Source organism: Pan paniscus, chromosome 12, assembly GCF_029289425.2.
Source record: "Pan paniscus chromosome 12, NHGRI_mPanPan1-v2.0_pri, whole genome shotgun sequence".
NCBI lineage: Eukaryota > Metazoa > Chordata > Mammalia > Primates > Hominidae > Pan > Pan paniscus.
This window is the reverse complement of record NC_073261.2, coordinates 108086403-108106330: the sequence shown is the minus strand read 5'-3', so window position 1 is coordinate 108106330 and position 19928 is coordinate 108086403.

Sequence of the window (19928 nt, the reverse complement as noted above, 5' to 3'; positions counted from 1 at the left end):
GCTATGTTCATGAAGCAGCTAGGTAGTATCTGATTATATATTCAAATGAGAGGTGCCCACCTCATGTTAGAAAGAAGGGAAAGCAACGTGGACCAGGAGGAGAAACTCCCTCAGTGGGATGAATGTTGGAGTGATTGTGGAATATTATAATAGGACTTCATTTCATTGAAGAACAAGAAGCCCTGAAGTTTCAACTGACTTATCCAAGTAAGAAAGTAGTTTGTCCTAAATTTAAAAATCCCAACTCTGCTACCCCCAGCAGAGCATGGACTTGTGAAGTAACCACTCTCAGCTACAGTTTCTTCTAAGTAAAATAGATCTGTAACCTGGAGCTGTCTGTTCAATTTATTTTTAAAATCTTAGAAAAATTCAATCTTACTTCATAAGGTTAAAAAATGTAGATTAATGATCCTAAGTGGAATCACACTTTTAAAATATATATTTATTTCTTAGAACATTATTAATTATTCATTTACATTTTTAAAAAATATTAAACATGATCTAGAGAAAGATTGCCATATTAATACCCCCCAAATATCATATCATTGTATCTGATGGACTTTGTATTTTTAGCTCTTGTATAATTATCTACTCACCTGGAAACCACTGTTGGGAAATGGTGTAATATTGATCACAAATATCTAAAAAAATGAAATCATTGAATGAGGATCCAGAATTACTAAAGATGAAAAATTTACCTACTGCATATATCAGTCAGCCAGCTCTTTTGTTACTTTGTCCTTTTGAAAAATAATGTAATTCTAGCTTCTCCAATGCTGTCAAAGATGGGGATCTGTGAGTGCCGGTCTACTGCCTCCGAGGACTAATCCTGACCAGGTCCCCCGGTCCTTGCTGGCCCATGGTCTGGTGATAATATCAACCTCTAGAGGGAGAACTGCAGATTTCTAAATTCCAAGTCCACAGAGAAACTGCCCCTCCACTCAGTTCCCCCTGGTTCCAGGCCAAGTGTGAGCTGAAACTTCTGGGCACCAGGGTGAGGCAGAAACAAGCACTATGAGCAAGACTGGAGGTCAAGTATTGTTTTCCTTTGACTACGTGCTTGCTGCTCCCCTGGAAACTGCTGCAGGGAGTGTTCTCTCCCTCACCTAATCATTGCCCTCCACCTCCTTAGCCCATATCCCCATGGAGACCTGAATGCTCTTGGCTGAAGCTGGGAAAGCATTTTTCACACCTTAAATAAAATGTGCAGATTGAGGGTAGAAAGATTATTTTCCATTACAATATGAAACATCCTGGCCCTTTTCCCAGAGCTTATAATAACCCCTGGAAAAGCTTTTTCCCCTGAAGTATAGTCCTAGAAACCAGCTAGAAATAAACTGGGAAGCCTGGACCACAGATTTGCTAGTGAGGGAGAGCCCATGCTGTTGGAAAGATGGGAGCACTGGCCTTGCTACTTGCCTGGATCAAGATGATAAATAGCTAAGTCCCTCCATACCTTTGTCCCCACTCTCAGAGTCATACAGAAGTAAATATGTTAACTGAGGTTTAACTGTAGGATACTGGAAATCTCAAAGATAGCTAAACACAATGAAAAGTCTTTATCCATTGATCCCATCCCTTTAATTATCTTTGATACTAGTTGAAATTAACTGGTATCCCCTACTGAATAACTGCTGTAGAAAACAACTCAAATCCCAGTAGATTAATGCTGTAAATGTTTATTTCTTGCTTATACTATAGTGAGATGATTATATGATGGGCATGCTTCCACAAAGAGGTTTAGGAACCCAGGGTCCTTCCATTTCCAGGGCCATGAAGTCTTCTACCACATCCTCTACATTTGGTGTGAAAGACCCTGTATGAGAGTTGAGGAGCCAGGCACAAATATAGTGCATTTTACTATACCAAAATAATATTGTCTGGAACTCAATCACATGGCACCACCCAACTTAAGAAAGTCCACAAAATGTACTATACTGAATGCCAAAGGATAGGAAACTCACAGAGGTTGATGAGCACATTCTCTGCTGTATCTCACAAAGAATAAAAGGTCAGTTTAAGTCAGTCATGGCCTATCAGTGGGAATGAAGAATTTAAGAGAAAGTTGAGATAAAAAGAAAGGAGACTTCGGGGGCTAGAGAGAGAAGGAAGTACTAGTAGAAAACTTTCTCACATCATCTTTCCTGTCCACTGTCACAAACTTTTATACAAAAGCTTATAGAATTTATTTCTGTGCATTGTAACTATGTAATGTTTACCTATTTATCTCTTCTGCCCCTAACTTGAGGGTAAAGGAAATCTGCTACTGATTTTTGAATCTCCAGCACCCACCCCAGGACCTGCGTTATAATAGATGTTGTGTTATTTTTCTATGCTGAGTTAACAAGTTACCATATACGTAGCATCTTAGAACAATGCCCATTCACTCTCTCACAATTGCTGTGCGTCAAGTCAAGACACAGCTTAACTGGGTTCTCTGCTACAGGCTTAATTTAATATGTAGGTCAGGCTGTGTTGCCATGTGAAGGCTCAACTGGAGAAGAATCTGCTTTTCAGCTCACTCAGGTTGTTAGCAGCATTCATCTTGTATGGTTGTGGGAGTATGGTCTTGGCCTCTTGCTGGCTGTCACCCAGGGACCACTCTCAGCCCTAAGAAGCCACCTGCAGTTTCCTGTCATGTGGCCTTCTTCACAGACCCTCTGCAATGTGACAGTTTACGCCTTTAAAGTCAGTAAGGGAGAAAGTTTCTAGAGCCAGTCTTCTAGCAAGACAGTCATACAATGTGACATAATCACATCACATGATTGAGTGATATCCCATCACTTTGACCATATTCTACTGTTTACAAGCAAGTCACAGATCCCACCCATACTCAGTGAAGGGAACTATGCAAGGAGTGAATATCAGAGGGCAGGAATCATAAAGTTTGTCTTCTACACAAGATGTTTTAATTTAATGAATAGATGAACAGATGAGGAAAGGACCACATATAGGGGGCTGGAAATGAAGCAAGATAATACTTTGCAAAGATAATACTTTGCAAGATTTCCAAACCTGGAATCTTATTATTGAATATCACCTATAACATGACAATAATTATACTCACTTCACAAGACTATCAGGAGATTTAAATAAAAAATGCAGATAACATATTGAATAAAATGCTAGCAAAAGGAGGTGTGCAACAAGTCTTCCTTTTCTCTGATTTTCTGATGACCTTGAGAGGTCTTTTCTTCATGCTGGGGCTCAGCTGGCTCATCTGTAAATGAGTGTGTTAGCTCCAGAAGATATCCTGTTGCTCACTACCAACTTGAAATCTCACATCACTGGACAGCAATGACTTAACCCAACAGTGACTTGTACACAGTCTCCTCATGAAAAAAAAAAGAACTTGAAAAAATAAACTGAAGACAAAAGATAAGGGTCTTCCCTTCTGCCACATAATCATGGACTTAAGGGCAAAAAAATGTAATTCTCCTTGGTCAGCCAGTTGGAGACATTTTGAAAGTTGGATGTGAAAGATTAGCCATATAAAACTTTGTATGGAACACTTAGAGATTAGATCATCTGGCTCATTTTATATATTGCTGTCTTCCTAACTGGTTGGAATCTTCAGGGAGAGAAGTTTGGCTTTCTTTTTCCTTTGAGTAGCTGTTTACAAAACATAACTTTGATTTAAACAACAACTCTAGCTCCATTACAACTGAGAGAGAGGAATTTCTAACATTTTAAAATCTAGAAATGGAAACTTACATTTCTGGTTAATTGGCTTAAAATGGGAGTCAGTTACTCTATGTCATCAAGGAGCAGATAGGGGAGAAAAACAAAGGAGGATCAAGTCACCACTTGGATTGATAACCATGCTGGCTGAGGATGCTCTTAACTTCCTGGGCTCCATCTATGATTTTTCTCTTTATGCAACTCTTTTCTGGGTTTCTATTTGTCACATTCAGAAATCCCTGCTTTCTCTCCAACTCTCTTCCTTGCCATGTATGTCTGGCACACCCAGAAGAATTAGGGGGTAATAGTAACAGAATTATTATTCAGGCTGAGACTGTTTCCTTTTTCTTCTTCTCAAAATGAGGTGTCCGAGTGTTTGAAAAATTTGGCCAACTGTTTGGATAGACACTCTTGCAGTTTATTGTCCCTCATGAGGCCACCATGAACATTTCTGGGGCATTCTGAGGTACTCTGACTGCAATCAGAATGTCTTACGTCTATCAGCTTGAAAAGAGACCTGTAGATGTAACTTGAACTTAGAATTCAAGACAAAGTTACACCTACAGGCGTATTTTCTTTGTCTTGATTTCTTAAAGCCTGCATATGTAATCACGGATACTGCAGGAGTAGGAGACATGCCTGTGCTTGAGTGCCTCCTGAGATGTTTCACCCCAGGTGCCTCACCCATTTTGCCCCCGTTCTCCTCCTGCTAAATAGGGCAGGAAGCTCCTCACTGAGATCTACAATGAGCTGGGCATGAAGATTGTATATTAGCTTCCTAGGGCCGCCATAACAAATTCCTACAAATTTGGGGGCTTCAACAACAGAAATTCATCGTCCAATTGTTCTGAAGGCTAGAAGTTCAAAATCAAGGTGTTGGCAGGGCCATGCTTCCTCAAAAGACTCTAGGACAGAATTTTTCCTTGTCCATTTCAGCATCTGGTGGTCCCAGGTGTTCTTTGGTTTGTGGCAATGTAAGTCCAACATCTGCCTCAGACTTCAAATGATCTTCTCTCTCTGTGTCTTCTCCTCTTCTCATAAGGACAACATTGTATTAGATTGGTACAAAATAATTGCGGGTTTTGCCATTGCTTTCAACGGAAAAGACCACAATTACTTTTGCACCAACACAATATTTAGGGCCCACCCAGGTAATCCAGGATGATTTCATCTCAAGATCTTTAATTTAATTACATCTGCAAGGCCCTTTTTACAAAGCAGATCACACAGACTTCAGGTGAACACAGCTTTTGGGGACTCACCATTCACCTCAAGACAGATTGGAATCAAGAGATTGAAATCCAGAACTTCAGACCATGAGATGATGATTTGTGAAGGATTATTTATTCAACATGTCTTTGCTCAGTGCTAGCTCTGTCCCCAATACTATGGTCTTGTTACAGTAGGTAACTAGACAGACATGAGCGGAGCAGGAGAGGACTCCCCTCGTCCCCACCGCCACACACACCAGGAATATCAGGTGACCATCAGGTGATGGTCAGGCGGTTGTTAACTGCCTCTCTAAAATAATAATTGGTTGCAGTTGGTGCCAGGGAAAGGCAATGTCTTAATAGATAGGAAAAACCTGAAACTGGCAACCAGTAGCTTCCCAGTAAGATCTCAGGAGCTGGGTGAGTGGGCTCACACATGTTTGCTAAGAGGCAAAATGACAGAGTTTAACTGGTATATCACCTCCTAGAAACATTTGACTTGTCAGGAAAGAATGCCTCTATGGAGCATGTGTACAACTCCAATAAACACACCAACTGAGCTTGCTCCCCTCCCAAGTGCTAGTAGGCCACTGTGCATGCAGACAGCCCACCCCAACAAAAGACCCCGGAAGTGTGCCAACGTATAAAACCCCAAGTCAAAGGTCAAATAGAGCACTTGATCTCTCAAGTTGCCCGCTTGGCCCTCTTCCAAGCATACTTTACTTCCTTTCCTTCCTGATCTAAAGCTTTTTAATAAACTTCCATTCCTGCTCTGAAACTTGCCTCAGACTCTCTTTTTGCCTTATCCCCCTCTGTCCGATTCTTTCTTCTGAGGAGGCAAGAACTCAGATTCCTGCAGGCCCCTATGGATCCACTGCCACTAACAGCCTCCAAGTGAGACAAGGTTGAAGATGGCAGTAATGAAACTGACATGATTTTGTCTCACATCTCCTTAAAACAATACCAAAACAAAAATATTTTAGCTACACTCTCTCAAGGGACTTAAAATCTACTGGGAGAGAAAGACAAAGACAAGTCAACAGAACGTTTGATTCAGGGTGGTGAGTGCTAACGAAGGCACACAGCATTGGTTTTAAGAACAGGGTGGCTGATGGCATTTAACCCAGTGCAGTGTTCAAGGAGCTCCAGCCCAATCGGTGCCTTGGTATGATGTGTATTTAAAAAAATATTTAAGAACAAAAAGAAGAGGCTTCAATTTTTAAAAATATGTTCAGTAAAAGTACATTTGATGTGGCCAAATAAATCACTAATGACTGAAGTTGGTGAAGTAATGAAGCAACGAATTTTAGTCACTCTAAAATCAATCTCAGCAACACATCGCTAAGTATTCAAATTCTACCCATCCTGACAGGTCAAACTCAGGTTTACCTTCTAGAAACTCTTCCAGATGACCAGAACCAGTAAGAGTCACACAATTCTGATTTCATAAGACTCCCAAAACTATGTTGGCATTTCTAAGCCAGCTCCTGCCTGGGCCTCTTGTCTCAGTATAAGGCACCACTGTTCAATTCCACAGCAAGTTCTGTAGGCCCGACTGCCAAACATATCTGGATTCTCTCCACATCACTAGTAGCACCTTGTCCAAAACAACATGATTTATTGCTTGAAGAATTGTGTTATCTCTTAACTAGTCCCCCTCCTTCTATCCCATTCCTTCCACCATCTATTTTCGGCAGAGCAGTAATTATGATCTCTTGCAAACATGAACAATGTTAATCATCTGCCTAAAACTCTCCAATGTCTTCCCATTGCACTTGAAATGAAATTGAGGCACCTTACCTTGACCTAAAAGGCTTTATATGACCATGTCCCTATAGACCTCTCTGAAAATTTCTTCCATCCTTCTCCTCCTTGCAATATAAGCCCCAACCACAATGGCTTTCTTTGTGTTTTCTGAACAAATAAGGTTATTGTTAGCCTTAGGGCTCTTGCATATGGTTTTCCTGCCTATAAACACTCTCGTTTATCTTAACAGGTCTATCTTTGCAGTCTTAGCTCAAGCATCACTTTCTCAGTGAGAATTCCTCCAATCCTTTAGTCTAAATTACTCCATCCTCACTCATCCTCTATCATTCACCCACAATCATGCCACTCTTCTCCATTTTCTTTATTGCTCTTAACGACTAAAATCATCTTCATTTATTGTTACTTGTTTATTATGTATCTCTTCCCCACACAGACACTAGAATATAAATGTCATGAGAACTGGGACCTTGTCCGTGTTTTCACCATTGTGTCCCAGTGTCTAGATCAATACGAAGCACACAATAGATGCTTAACAAATATTTATTCAATGACTGAATAACAAATGCAGTGTTGTCTCTCTCTCTCTCTCTTTGGAAACAGCATCTCACTCTCTGTCACCCAGTCTAGAGTGTAGTGGTGTGATCGTAGCTCACTACAGCTTTTTTGAACTCCTGGATTCAAGTGATCCTCCAGCCTCAGCCTCTTGAGTAGCTAGGACTACAGGCACATGCCATCATGCCTGGCTAATTTTCATATATATATATATGTATAGGTATATGGGTATGTATGTATTTGTAGAGACAGGGTCTCAATTTCTTGCCCAACTTGGCCTCAAACTCCAGCTTCAAGCAGTCTTCCTGCCTTGGTCTCCTAAAGTGCTGGGATTACAGGTGTGAGCCACCATGCCCAGATGCAGTGTTGTCTCTTGTTCTCAATTGCTTAAATATATTAATTGTGGTCTTTCAACTCCATAAGCTCCATGAAAGAAGACATCATTTTATTGTTCTCCACACATGTTGTTGCCTTCAGCAAATACACATTTAGCTGTTTTGGAAAGGGGAATAAGGAATGAATGTTCTAGGATTTCTGCTGAATACCTTTTGGGTCCCTCTTGTGTTTTAGAGTCTCTGTCCTTGGTCAGCTTTCCTTCGTTGTTTATTTGAAGAGATTAAGGCCATTTCTTGTGAGTGGTTTCTATTTCTCCTTTGGTAAACTCATACTGGGCCATCTAAGAAATCTAGTATGAGCAGGTCTCCCCCTTCTTTTGGCTCTCTGGTCCTGTGACTCTATTTCCACTTCTAAGTGTCTTACATACCACAGGAAACTCTATCTCACAACAGCTTCCAGGCTCTTATCTGTAGAAATAAGAAACAAACAAGTAAAAAAAAAAAAGTAGCAGCAATGACTAGCATCTGCAAGACTATACTGTGCTTTACCAAAACTTCAACTTTGAACTTCTAGAAATACTTACCAACTTGCCTTAATAGCCATCATCATTGCATTTATGGCACTTTGGTCCTGTCTCCTTATGGCCAAAGGAAGTTCTCTCTGTATCTCTTTTACTGTCAGTGTATCCCTGAAACCAGCAAGATTTGTGAATGATGTGCCTCAGGAGATTGCATTAGGGTAGCCTGGGTCAGACAGACTCTGCTCTCTGTGTGAAGTAATCCTATCTGTGTGTGCTCTGGTTTTAAAGTTGACCCTCATTAATCATGGCCTTGGTTCCCTTAGACATTCCAGAGCTGATCTATTCTCATTTTCCCGTGAGCAACAATCTATATAGACCCCCAAATACGTTATTTATTCCTGAAATGGCTTGGTCTGGCATCACCCAGCCCTTCTATAACCTCCTGTGTATGAAAGAGAAATGAATGACTTGGGCAACATCAAAGTGTTGTTTTACTTTCCATATAGTCATTAACTTTAAATGTTCCCAAACTAATAGTCCAAGACATTGTAAAGAGGTAATAAGTTCAAAGGAATATGAAACATAAAGCAGAACTCCAGAGTCATTTGAAAGTATTTTCTCTAAATGTGTGCAAGCTTTCAAGGCTGCTCGGCAAAGGAGCCTGGGTCGGCATGTTGGCTAGTGCTGAAAAGAATTTTCCCCAAGTGGAGTGTGTAAATGAGTTGCCAGGCCAACCTCCTTGAGAGCGGAGCCACGTCCTTAGAGGATCTGCTGTTCCAGAGAATGCGGCACTGAGCTGGCTCATTCCTCCTCCTATTAAAGGCTAATTTGTCTCTTTCTTTAAATCTCTTTCCTTGTTTGGATCTGGATGCCCTGGGTCACTTAGGGAGGGTTTGTCCATTGCTCTCCAAAATAGGGTGTCTCTGTATAAGAGAAAATTACAAAGGGATTAAGTTATATAAACTGAAGATCCAAGTTCCTGCTATAAAATCTCTAGTCATTGAATCAATTCGGGTGTAGAATAAAGGTTAGAGCCCTATATATTGTTCTGTGACATCAGAGTTAAAAAATAGTTTGTTTGAGCAGACAAATCTCATCCTTTGAAAAACCCACCAGAGAATGGAGTTTTTCCTTGAGCAGACTTGTTTAGGAAGCTGTCGTGGACACGAAGTGTTTCTGCTGTTGCTCGAACCTTCAGATTCTCATAATTTTTCATGGCACTGGGCAACTGTGGATTTTCATTCTAGCCACTCATTTGAGGCAGGGATTTAGTACCTAAAAACAGCGTAGCTGACTTTCATTTCAAGAAAAAAAAATGAAATGCAAGACAATTTTGATTGTTATGTCTTCTCTTTACATATTTTCATCTCCTCTTTCTTTGCATGCAGACTTATTTTTACGTACTCATAATCAGAGGAAGCCAACTGCATTTTGTTCTACTTATTTTCACTTAACATTATGCCATGAGCATATATCATCCTGCTATGTCATTTCCATAAGAGTTATTTTAATTAGTACTTCAGTTTCCATTGGATCTACTTAACCATTTACCTATTACTGGATATTTAGATTGTTTCCAAATTTTTCATTATTAATGATAACTCAGCAATAAGTATTTTTGAGCATGGATATTTGCCTTCTTTCAAGGTAATTATGTCAGAATGGAATTCCCTTATAATGGAATTATCAGGTGCAAACACATAACTATTTTTCTGGCTCTTTATACAAGCGTGTATGTTGCTTTGCAGAAGGCTTTGTTCAGTTACAGGGTTTACTTGCTATTGTTCAGGTACCATTTCACCACACCCACACCCACATTGGATGTAGTGAAGAAGGAAATATTAGGTATCCCAGAGACTTTGAGCTGTGGTAGGCACTGACCAAAACCAAAAATCATGACAAGCGGAATTCAGTTAAATTGAATATTATATACATATACCACTTAATAGACATCTTGCTTTTATTGGGTTTTTATTATCATTTTCTTTCTTAAAACTAGTATGATTATAAAAGAAATATATGATTTATTATAATACATTTTAAAATTTGAGAAAGAATAAAACTAAAATAATTTATACTGCTGCCACCTGAATAAGACACCACTGATCTTGTGTAGTAATTCTGATTATCATTCTATGCACGCATTTTAAAAAACAAAACTAGAATCAGACAGAATACATTGGATTTTAATCTGTTTTTCATTTAATAGCATAATATGAACAATAGACATGTAATAGACACTTTTGCCATAATAACAGTTTTAATGACTATTTAAATTTATTATATGAATATATTAAATCTCCTATGGTTAGCCGTGCAACTTATTTCAACGTTTTCTCTATAATAATTAATGTTGCAGTGATAATTACCATTCCAGTAGATATTTCTTAGTATAAAACTGTGATAATATCCTAAAGTAAAGTTTTAAAAGAGAATTTCAGGATTATAATGTAAGGACAGTTCTCAGCTTGTGCTGAATATTTGCAGACTGCCCTCCAGCAATGCTGCCTTGCAGAAGTTGATGAGGTTGCCTATTTCCTGGGCCCTTACCAACACGGCATCACCATCAGTGTGAAAAGAATCTTTACAAGTTTGATGGACAAACATAATATTGCTTGACTTTACCATGCATTTTTGATCATCTGTGAATTTAGCCATCTGTTTCCTTATATTTATTTTTATTATGTACATTTTTTGTGTGTACTTATGTCCTTTAATCTGTTTTATCTATGGCTAACTTTGCTTCTATTTAAACCTCTAAATAGCCACAGAGAAGAGCTGTCTTGTTGTGAGCACTGAGTGACCTGCATAATGTAGGTATGGGGACATCCCATACCTGCTAGCCATTTTCGAACTGAGACTCTGACCCTGAATCCCCTAAACTGCTTTGTGTTTCTCTCTGGCTTAACTGCATTGAATTAACGCTAGGTTTGAACATTAGAATGCAGACAATTCTGAATTTATTCTGGCGAGTGGCACAGATTACCCATGTAGAGTGTCAGTAGATGAGACCTGAACATAAACTTGTGCTAGATTATAAAAGGCCTTGAATGCTGAAGATTTTAGACTCTTCTGTCAACAATAGGGAGCCATTGAGGAATTCTGAGTGGGAGAAAAATATGAAGAAAATATGTGTTTTGGACAGTATCCAGAAGGTGGCGCCATTGTAACATATCTTCTGCCTAGAGTTTCAAGAATTTGAAGTTTGTAGGTAAAGCCCATGTGTGAAAACGTATCTATTTACAAGTATTCACTGTGGACTGGACTGGGATGTTTCCTCCTCAAAGCTAAAAGAACTCTAACACAGCAGCTCTGTCCTTTGTTATATTATTCACTTCTCCCCATAGCCTGTTTTTTATTTATGTATATCTCTTGTGCCTCCTTGAAGACCTGGCATTTAGAGGGGAAGTTTGCACAAATGCTCACACCAGGGCTGAAATCTATAGATCCTGGAATAAGAACAAGTTTTCTGAGTTCCAGTTTAGTGCTTTCATATATGTTAGGCTATTTCTACTTATATTAAAAACTGTTTCTAGCAAATTATTTTGGGCCTATTTAATGAAGACTAGAGTAGTAACTTTCAACTCTGCAAAGTTGTGAAACTATCAGTGCAGGAGGAGAACTGGGTAGTGCACAACACACTAAAGTATGGTTGACTTCTTCCTTATTACCATAAGTAATAGTGATAAGTTCAAATGATTAATCATTTTCTTAACAATTAACGTCTTCTCACCAATTAAATGATGACAGAATATTAACTATTGGGTATCTTAGGATACATGAGCAAATTCAAGAATCCCTGCATTATTCTAAAAGGTACTTAAAATTTTTATTATGTTTTGTAGTTTGACTTAATTTGTTTGAAACTTCTCCATGGACATAAAAATGAAGATTCAGGACAAAATATGAGTTCAAAATGTTTTTCACGGAAACCCTCGATAGATCCACTCTGAAAGACAGAGAGGCACATGTTTGTAGTTGGGAATCTGGCAGGAAGGAGCTTGAGTTTTGATGGTCAAGATGTTTTGGTTCAGAAGTTAGAAAATAAATAATTCCTGAGAGGAAGGATTCTTCAGCTCTGGGCAGCTGATACGGCAGTAAAATAAATAGGCAGTAAAGCACACTTCCTGTTTTGAGAGTTCACATTTCATATTGGCAAAGAGCATCTCTTAAATTCAATCTCATGCTTCCATAAATAAACCTGGCACCTTTTTAAACGCTTTTCCATCTGCTTCAGAATGAGGAGTGCATTATTGAATACACCTCAGGGAGTCCAAGAAATGGGAAAAGACTACTTGTGAGGAACACACCATTGCGGTTGGCCTTGGCCCAGAGAAGCCATCGTGAGATTGCTTGAGTTCAAACCGTTGTAACAAGACCCTGACGGTGTTTCCCCACCCCCCTTTTCTTCTACTTGAAGTTGTCATAGTTGGAGCTTTGCACCAGAAGCTAGGAATGATCTTGGGTTGAGTCAGAGTTAGGCATCTTTGCAGATTCTTTGCTGTATTACCTGGGTAGTTCTCATCCAGCTTCTGAGATTTTGCTCCAGTATATTAATCCAGTTTCCTAGGCTGGATAGAAAAGTCCGTTATCCACACACAGTAGAGCCCAGAGGAAGAGGTCTGCTATACTGACTATAGAATAATTCCTGGAGTTTTCAGGGCTTGCAGTAATCAACTTGTACTCATCTAGTTGATAGTGAAAAGCATGAATTTGGTGTCATGAAGAAACAATTCAAGATGGAGTGTTCCTATTAACTGTGTGATCTTAGACAGGTAAGCAGATAATAGAATCCTAAGAGGTTTGTGAAGAGAAAGTGGAATAAAGCTCATAAAGTCAATTAGCACACTGTCTGGCAACAAATAAGCAATTGTGAATAGTCGCTATTTTTATTATTCTACTTTCCCAGGTAATCCTTGTGAGCCAAGAACTGGGGACAATCCTGCCTGGGTCAGGTGGCCAAGAGGGGGAGTTATTTAATATCTACATTTACCATTTGAGGCAATTCTTATATATCTGATACTTTTCTAAGTTTTTAAAAATGTTATCTAATTTAACCTTTGCAGTAAATTTCTGAGCAGGTTTCTATATGTCCATCTAAACAAAATATCATAAATACCAATAATGTTGCCAAACCTAAATTGCCATTGGTTGTGTTAATAGAAAACATTTAGCAAATGAAATTCATTTATGTTCCTTTGAGACAAGGTTTTACTCTATCGCCCAGGATGGAATTTGGTGCCATGATGATGGCTTACTGCAGCTTCCACCCCCCGGGCTCAAGCAATCCTCCCCACGTGTCACTACACCTGGCTAATTCTTATATTTTTTGTAGAGATGGGGCCTCCCTGTGTTGCCCAGGCTGCTCTCAAACTCCTGGCCTCAAGTAATCCTCTCGCCTCAGCCTCCCAAAGTGTTAGGATTACAGGTGTGAACCACTGCACTCAGCTAGCAAATTAAATTTAGCAGTGTTTTATTTGAGCAAAGAATGATTTATGAATCGTGCAGCACTCAGAACCAGAAGAGGTTGAGGGACCTCTGCCCAGCAATGTGAACAGGAGCTTTTGTAGGGTACACAGAGAAGCCAAGTAGAGAAATCACTTGATTGGTTACTACTAGGTATCTGCCTTATTTGGGCATGGTGTGATGAGTTGGCTGCCTGTGATTGGCTGAAACTGAGCTGTTTGTTTTACTCCTAAATAACATTGCAGTTTGTTATATAGGGACCAAGTTATGGAGGCAGCCTCAGGCTAAACTTAAATGGATTTGACAGTTGTAAGGCATGTGCTATGGACTGAATGTTTGTTTTCCCCAAAAATTCATATGTTGAAATTCCAATCCCAATCTGGTGGGAGGTGGGAATCTCCAGCAGGTAATTAGGTCAAAAGGGTGTAGCCCTGATGAATGGGATTAGTGCCCTTATAAGAAGAGGCTGGAGAGCTAGCTAGTGCTCTTTCTGTCATGCAAGGATACAAGCAGAAGTCAGCTGTGTGCAATCTGGAGTAGAGCCCTCACAAGAACCCAACCATGTGGACACCCTGATCTCAGATTCCAGCCCTCAGAACTGTGAAAAGTAAATTCCTACTGTTTATAAGCCTTTCAGTTTATGACATTTTGTTATAGTAACTTGAGTTGACTAAGATGGTACTGCCACCTAAGGAAATTAAAAAAAAAAAAGCCTGCCAATTATAACTGTAAGATGCTACTACTGTTAATAAGGCATATCAGAATTTCAGAGATTTTAAAATATAGGGAAAAGAATGTGGCTTTAAAGTAAATGAAATAGAGTAAGGAGTTTCCTTGACCTCATATGGAGTTAGTGGCAGAACCAGAATTTTAATTCAGGGAACTCTGTTTCAAAGTCAATGCACATTAGTTATATCAGCCTCTGTCAAACACCAAGTTCCAGTCTCTGGAGCAGCTCTGACCTCCTCTGAAAGTCCTGCTGTGCTAACTGAGGCAGCCCTTATAGTCTTCTAATTTGTATCACAGCCCACCCCACTCCCATCACCTCCAGCTCTGAGCTCCTAGAATATGGAAAGCCAGACAGATTCAAGCCTAACTCACCAGCACTTGTGCCCAGCACTAGTTCTTGCACGTAGTCTCTGGTCATTTCAGAGAAGAGTAGAAGGCAGAGGCTGCTGAGTGTTAGAGCTGACTGGAGTCCTCGAGAAATGGTGAGTATTCAACAAATGCCATCATGATAACATTGGTGGTATCATCAGGTCACATGCCTGCAATTAGATTGGATTTTGATTTAAGTTGGTTTTCAGCATGGTAAGATCCCCTTTCCTCTCACAGACATAGGCCTGCCTTTCTCTTTTTTCCTTGAGTGTCTGGAGTTTTCAGTATTCTCAAATTCAACTTGACTCTCAGTCGTCTGTCTCAGATAGTGGTTTTCTTTCTTGACTTTTGTTCTTCTCTGAAACAAGTTGCTCAACTCTCTCTTTGCTTTTGATAAAATGACACAAAGACAGTTAGAACTTGGGTTGCAAGTTCCAAAATAGCATGTCTGAAGGTAAAAAATATATAGATTTTCTTACTCCAAAATCATGTGCTCACAGTAGCAGAACAAGTTGTACAGTTGCATTTCGTCTAACATGTGCACATTTTACTGAAGTTGAAAAGTATAAAATTATACTGCCTCTCAGAGAAAATAAAACTAGATTATATCTAACTTCCCATTTTACCATTGGCCAGCACCAGGATCTTGGTAAGCTGGTTCTCCTTGCTGAGTCTCAATTTGTAATCAAGAGAGTTGAATTGGCTATTCTTCCTAATCTTTCTTTGCCAGGCATTCTGATTCTCAGACATTTTAAACCTTACTGGTGTGGATATAGTTGTTACTTATTGTACACATTTTAACCATGAGGTTTGCCTAGCACTCTTGGCTCCAGGTTTCTATGAGTCCACGTAGTGACCACTCTAGAATTCATTACCCTTTGTGGTATTTATGTTGCTATTCAGTATTTGCCTGTTATTTTACTAAGTATCGACATCATTTCCTGGGGAAGAATTACGACTCTCTTTGAGAAGCTGCAGCAATGGTTCCTTTATTTGTACCCCATGGATTCCCTTTTATTGCCCTTCAATGTGCTTATGAAATGAAGCTCCAGTTATCCTAGTATCTCTCTCAGCCCTCTGAACTTGCCTTTGCTTAATTTTCATTTTAGATTTTTTCTGAGGATAAGGAAACACCTCACTTTTTAGTTATGTTCTTTAGAAGACTTTTCTTGATGAACTTGGTTATTTCAGTATTTGAGTCATCTTGGGAATTTCACCAGCTAACCATGTTGCAAGTCCCTTTGATTTATTATGAGGCTTCATCAGGCACATTTTCCCTTGCTCCCTACCTCAGTAGATTAATCCAAACTCATCTGCAAGGCTTGTTCGAGAGGCCAAATCATTCCCACTTTTTTGCTCCTCTTCAGGGCTTTAGAGATAAAGCACTGGTAGCGTGCCAGCCACGTCTAACAGGGTCAATCGGCCTATTTTAGCCTTTCTCAAAAGTTCACCCTGCCAGATGTGAGATTTGGGAGGGGTGGAAAAAGTGAGTCTCCTGGAGAGCATTCGTCTTCTCTTAGGACCTGAGTTTGGGCAAGTCTGTGGGGGTCAGAGGCACATCTCAGGCCATTGGATGCAACGCATGTATTAGGAAAGCATCTGCCCCATTTTTGAAGCAACCTCTGCCTGTAGCCTGTAACACACAGGAGCATCAGTCCTTTTGATCCAAGAACTGCATCAAATCATTTTGACCCTTTGAGAAGATATGTAACCTGGGCCGAGTGGAGCCAGATGACTTTTTTTTTTATTACCACAGCATAAAGTAATATTAAGTGATTTCATGAGTTGTAGCCAGAACATCTGTTATTAAACATCAGAAATCTGATTTATTCAATTTATTCAGAAACTGGCAGTCAGCCCTCTCTAAAGTAATGCCTCGCCTTTGGGGCAAGAAGGTGTTACTGACCAGTTTTCCTTTGAGCTTACAGTCCTTTCCATGTGTCACGTGACTATGCTTCTGCTCTTTGAGAGATGTTCTCCTTATAGCAGGCAAGGAAGGACTTCCCTGGACAGAGAGCCGGCTGGAATGTGCCACATACTCTGCTGTCTCCAGGGCAGTCCGTCGACCCAGAGCCACATTCCTCTGGAAAGGTAGCTGGAGTGTCATGAGTGGGGAGCAGGACATCAAGGATGAAAGGTTTATATGTAGACCTCTGAGGGCAGGTGGGTCCATATTTTTATGATCAACTCCCCGCAATTGGCCTGTTTTATCCTTAAGCTACCACTTCTGCAGCTGTATGTGGCATGTGTTCTATCCCATATGCAACTTTAAGAAAAATTTTCCCTTTTCAGATCCTTTATTTATCATAGATGACAGAGCATTTCTTTCAGAAAAGTAGGCCATTGATCCTTGCGACATCAACATTTTGCAAAAATTAAAGTAATAAATGGAAACTATGACATTCTACTGGTGGGACTTCAGGCTTTGATCTCCTTCTGGGTGTGTGTTGGTGGTATTGGAATAAGCAACAGAGATAAAATCATAAAATCTTTTGGAAAATGGACGCTTCCCCAAAGAATCAAGTTAGCCACTCATTTTATTTTTTTGTTCCATCATTTTTTAACTTACACATTTTCACTAATTACTTTATTTTTCAGATATTTACTTGTGCCAGTCATTGTTCTAAGCATTGAGAAATGGGAGATAAAAAAATAAAGAAGCAGCAATCCATTAACTCAAGAAGTTGACAGTTTGATAAGGAAAGTAAGACACTGGCACCAACTATAAAGTAGAAAGTTATGAGTCATAAAACAGTCACAGAGAAAGGTCTGTGGAAAGTTAAAGGGGAAAAGGAATAAAATGTTCACTGGAAGTTTCCAGGGAGGGTGTAATGAAGGATGTAGAATTAGGGCTGTGTCTTTAGGGTAGGATGTTGGAAGAAAGAAAGGAGAGGCAGTGGTGATTGTAAAAGGAAGCAGTGGCTGGAAACAAGGCATGGCTATAGAATAGCAAGGGGCATGCTTGAGTGTTGGCAAATCTTCGGCTTCCCTAAAAGGCACAGTTCATGTAGAGGAATAACGGGAGAAGGTGAAAGACATGCTGAAGCCACATCCTGAATGTTCCCAGTGCAAGGCAAGACCCTCAGATTCAGGAGGCTGAAGGATTCTGAGTAGGTGAACATAACTATAATTTAGGAGGATTAGTCTGAGACCATGAGTAGGATAAACTGACAGTGTAGAATCCCGAAAAAAAAAAATGCAGCTGAGCAATGATAAAACTTCAACTGGAGTAGTTGGTTTGGAGAAGAAGGGGTGCATAGAGTAGATGTACAACAGAGGAATTGATCGGGCTTCAGAAGTTATGTGTTGTTATAAGAGGAGTATGGCTTTTGGCGTCAGAGAGACTCTAAAATGAGCTTTATTTTTTTCCTCACTCTTAGAGCTACCTGGAGTAACTCACAATTTGTCTAGACCTCCCTCTCAACCCTGTTGCCAAGGTTTGTGTACGTGTGATATTGAAAGTATGGTAGGAGGGGAGGGTTGTGATAATATATGTGAAAACACTTCATAAACTCTGAAAAATCCTAGGAAGTTCATTGCAGTTAAGTTACTACCTGGATCTGTGGGACAAATGGAAGGGAAGGATCTTAGATGGACCTTAGGTTTTGAGCCGACGTGACTCTGAAGGTGGAGAATCACAGTGCCTGAAAATGAAAGGAAGGAAAAAAGGAAAAGAGAGTCAGCACTCACCCATTGCCTCACATTAAACTCCAGATGGATCAAAGACTTAACCATAAACTTGAAACCATAGGAACACTGAAGATATTTTATAATGTAGCAGTGGAGAAATTATAAGAATTCCAAGAAAGTTAGAAACCAAAAAGGGAAATATTGATCAATTTGGCTGCATTAGAAGTTACAATTTTTATATAACAAATGATAGTAAGTTTGAAAGAAAAATGACAGAGAGGGGAATGTTTGCCAGTCATATGATTGCCATAGTTAATTTCTGAGTACATTAAGACTTTCACATGACAATTAAAAATACAAACAGTCTAATAGAAAAATAATGTGAATTAGTAATTTATAAAATAAGAAATAGAAATGATCAATATACAAAATAAAACATATTAAAACTTAACTAAGAAATTCAAATAAAATGAGATGTTTTTTAACCAACTGTATTTGGTAACTTAATTAAGAAGATTGAAAATGCTATTTTTATGAAGGGTTGGGAAGCGATTACTTGAATGAACTATTGAAGTGGACATGAAATACAAAATACAATAGTCTTTCTGGTGTTCAGTTTTAGGATACATATCAGTATATAAAAGGAATATACCCTTTGACCTGTCAAATTCACTTTTGGGAATTTACTCTAAGAAGATAAATATACACATGTGAAAATATGAATGAATGAATATGTTTATTGCATTATTGCTTAAATTAATTTAAAAAAAATAAAATATAGAATAATTTAGGTAAGTACATTTTGTTACACCTAAAATCTTTAGCTTCTAAAACTAGTGAAGTAGACCTTAATTTATTGAAATGTAAAGCTATGAACCACATGTTTTTGAGAGACGTGTGGCATTATCCCATTTATTAGAAATTTATACATATATACATACATATATACAGTGTATATATATTTCTATACAAAAGAGAGGTCTAGAGGGATGTTTACCAGAATATTATCAGTGTATTTCTCTGGAGCATAAATCTTCTGGTGCATTTAAAAATATTATTCTATTTTCTATATTATTTCCATTTTGAAATAAAATTTTAAATGTTTGTTTTTTGCAAAAGCAATCACATTTTCAAATGAAATATATAAAATAAATTAAGAGAAAGAACCAAAGAGGGTGAGAGAAAAGAAGAGAGAGAAGGAGAAAGAGAGGGAGACAAGAGGGAGGGAGGGGTGTTAAGATGCACCCACAAGGCTTTAGCCTATGGAGACGACTGAGTGATGACACAGAGAGGTCATTGCTACTAAAAGAAAAGTTTGTTACTTATGGTTTTCAAGAGAAGGAAGCAGGCCACACCATATAGGGCCGCGGTTCCCACACCAGGTTTGGTCAGGAAGCAAAGGCAGGACTGTCAGGGAAAGCTTGGCTCGGTGCTTTTATTGTGTTTTCTGTGGGAATGGCGAGCAGAGCAGGGAAACAGCTTAGGACTGGCTCTTGAATAATGTCAGCAGGCTCTGGGCTATAGGATGGTTGGTTCCTGGGTCGATTTAGGGCAGGGAAAATATTGGTTTGGTATGGGAAAGCTAGACAAAGAAGGAGGTTAAGGGCCTGGCCTCTAAGGACTGGTTGGTTTGCATGGGAGAGGTGTGTTGGCAGGCAAGTTGCTTA